The sequence below is a fragment of the Mus musculus genome, chromosome 3, assembly GCF_000001635.26.
Source record: "Mus musculus strain C57BL/6J chromosome 3, GRCm38.p6 C57BL/6J".
Classification (NCBI taxonomy): Eukaryota; Metazoa; Chordata; class Mammalia; order Rodentia; family Muridae; genus Mus; species Mus musculus.
In genome coordinates this window covers 104677551-104680911 of record NC_000069.6, presented here as the reverse complement: position 1 = coordinate 104680911, position 3361 = coordinate 104677551, and the positions used below count along the sequence as shown (strand labels likewise).

The 3361-nt window shown below is 49.0% G+C and overlaps 1 long non-coding RNA gene across 2 annotated transcripts; it reads left to right on the top strand.

Moving 5' to 3' along the window:
* The first annotated feature begins 283 nt into the window (after positions 1-283).
* Gm34548 lies at positions 284-3361 on the top strand. 2 transcript variants are annotated; one of them, XR_375935.2, is made up of 5 exons: positions 284-315; positions 782-964; positions 1767-2375; positions 2473-2652; positions 3224-3361. It is a non-coding gene; the product is annotated as a predicted gene, 34548 (long non-coding RNA). The 2 variants fall into 2 exon arrangements; XR_867542.1 differs by having other exon boundaries at positions 1767-2652.

Genomic DNA, 3361 nt, shown 5'->3' with positions numbered 1-3361 from the left:
GTTAACCAATCAGATGAGAGACAAGTTAACCAATCAGAAGAGAGACAAGTTAACCAATCAGATGAGAGACAAGTTAACCAATCAGATGAGAGACAAGTTAACCAATCAGACGAGAAAGAAGTTAACCAATCAGATGTAGGCATGCAAATGAGGTGGTAAGCATAACCCAAGCACAACCAATCCAGGTGTGAGACACGCCTCTCCTAGGCCTATATAAGCAGCACCAGTTCTGGGCTTGGGGTCTCTTCGCCTCTGCAATCAAGCTCTCCCAATAAATGTGTGCAGAAGGATCCTGTTGCAGCATTGTTCTTACTGGTGAGTCAGGGTGCGCGCAAGACCAAGCCATGCCTATACATGACTGACTGTACATGTAATTGAAATCAGATAGATGCATTGCCATGGCCACACACAACTTTAATTCTGGCACTCAGAAGGCAGAGGCAGGGGGATCTCTTGAGTTTGAAGCCAACTGGGCCTATATAGTGAGATCTAGGTCAGGCTACATAGTCTGCTTAGTCTATGTAGTTTGCCTCCTAGACAAACAAAAAGTAAGTAAATAAATGACATCAGATGCATCATGGGGGGAAAAACACACACGTTGAAGAAAGGCTTATATAATTCAAGCCTGTCAATCAAAACAAAACCACACATGCCCCACCCCTAATGACCCGACCTCTTCCTGACACCCCTCCCCCCCAAATGTAACCTGATGCTCTCCTGAAGTATATACTGTGCTATCTCTTTTAACTGGCTCCTTTACTCTTTGTGTGTGCTTTTCCAGTTCTTTGAAAGGCATCAAGAACCTGGGAACACCCAGCCAGAGGAACCTGTAACACTCTGAGTAGGACCACTTAATTCTGGAAGCTTCTTCCCTCTGCTGCAACCTTCATCAACTTAAACCCACAGCTCATCTCAGCTCTCTGAAGCCCCCCGTTACCTGTTCCTTTTTCCAGGGTGCACACAGGTTAAATCTTTCTCTGCTTCCTACCATTGCTTGCCTCTCTGGCTAGCACTGGGATGGTTGGCCAACCCTAGTCCACTTAGGCTCCAGAGAACAGGCTGTCATCCTAAAACTCTGGGAAAAGTTCAAAGCTGTTTGACTCATGATGTAATAAATACCAAGTCAGTCCTAGGAGCATATTCCTTAGTCCAGGTCAGACCTTCAGGAGTCTGTGGTGGTTTGAGTGAATGGTCCCTATAGGCTCTTAGGGTGTGGCACTATTAGTAGGTGTAGCTTTGTTGGAGGAAGTGAGTCACTGGGGGTGGGCTTTGAGGTTTCAGAAGCTCAAGCCAGGCCCAGTGGCTCACTGTCTCTTCCTGGTGCCTGCTGGTCCACATGTGGAACTCTCAGCTCCTTCTCCAGCACCATGTCTGCTTGCATACTGCCATGCTTCCCACCATGGTGATAATGGACTAATCCTCTGAACTGTAAGCCAGCCCCAATGAAATGTTTTCCTTTATAAGAGTTGCCATGGCCATGGTGTCTGTTCACAGCAATAAAACCCTAAGACAGCCTATAGCCCTAAAAGACAGCTTATCGAAAACCCCAGGTGACTCTTAGCCAGAAAACCCCTACCTCTTACACCCCAGGCTCCTCACCCCAGACTGTAAGAAGAAATAAACACCTGCTTGCTGGGCAGCTAACATCTGGGCTACTTGTTATGCAGCAAGAGATAACTAATACAAGTATCTTAAGGAACCAAGTGGGCTTTGTGCTTATCCCTATCTCATCTGCTGCCCGAGTCATTGCTTGTGTTTTCTCCCAGGAAGCCAGGGAGCAGCTCCAAACCCAGCACAGGAACTGGCGCTCTCCATCTGCTCTGTGAATCATTTCCCGCCCTGTTCTCCGCCACACTCTAAGACCCTACATCAAGCTTCTACATCAGCCTGTGCTTCAGCGTAAGTGACGCAATTTCTCTCCAGCTGGGAGCGCTTGAAGAAGATGTGTTTCTTTTGTGACTGCTCCCCTGCTTTGTTGTGGCTTCTGGTAATTGACTCTCATTGGATCCTAATTAGAGAGCCGACTTCATCATTTTCCATCCTTTACTCAAAGTGGAATCAAAAGAATTTCTTTCCAGCAAACACAGCCTCTTCTTGCTTGAGCTTGCAGGGTTGTGTCAGAACTGGAGTCCTGAAACCCAGACCCCCTCTCTCCCAGTACAGCCCCACCACCCAGTCCCAGGGTGAGGTATACATTGTACCCCATGACCTCAGCTCTGCGTTCATCTCAGATCTCACACTGGTCATGAAGTTGCTGAAGCCCCTGGAGATTCAGGAACCCAGTGTAGCCACCAACACAAGAGAGCTAGTGCTGGCCTCCGCTTTCCTGCCAGATACTCCTGCTGGCCTGCACGGGCTCAACTGGGGTGGAAAAGGTAACTCCGATCTCTTGGGGATGAAGAAGTTGGGCCTTTCAAGTCCAAAACATCTCCCCCGCTGTCACCATGTGAATTTACATTTATGTTTATTCAGGAGAGACAGGAAAGTGTCCCTTGGGGAGGCCTGATCCTTAACCTCTGCACCCTAAATTCTGAGACCCACCAAGGCAGTTCCATATCAAATCAGCAGCCTTTCTTGCTCACTGGATGACAACACTCCTCAGGTCTCTTGCAGCTGTAGCCTGGACCCAAGTGTCTCGGCCTGCTATAAGAGGTAGGCTTGGGGGGGCGGGGAGGGGAGGTTTGGGGGACTTTTGGGGTAGCATTGGAAATGTAAATGAAGAAAATACCTAATTAAAAAAAAAAAGAGGTAGGCCTCCTTAAGATCAGCTCTGGGTCAGGGCTGGTCTGGGAACACCTCCGCAGACACTTAAACATGTGCAGTATGAGCTCATTACACCAGCTGGTCTACAGGGGCAAAGTCTTTAGGCAGTTGATTTGGGTCATCCTACTGTCCAGAGATGTCCCATGATCCAGGGCAAAGGGCATGCATGCCCTAGGCCTGCTGAGTTGGCCTGAAGCCTGGGCTTGCACCCTCCTCAGTCTGGACACAGTCTAGAGCGCCTCAGCAGAGCTTCTGTCTGATGAAGCTAAGTGGTAGAAAACAGTCAGAGCTGTGTGGGCACCAGGAAGACTGCACCAGGGCAGGCAGCTCCCCTTACTGTCAACCCTGCCCAGTCCCTGTCACTGGGCCAGCTGCTGAACTAGGCTGCCCTGAAGAAGGGAGGCCGGCCTACATGCCCTCTATGAGTCTTTACTAACTTAACATTCGTCTCTTCCCACAGCCTGGCTGTAGTTAGAGTCTCTCTAGTGGAATCTCAGGTGAGGAGAGGGGTCTTTGGGCAGGTAAGTGGGATGCAGGCCTATGCTACTAAAATTGTTGTACAGGGGCATCCTGATAGTTGTTTTGTTTTGTTTTGTTT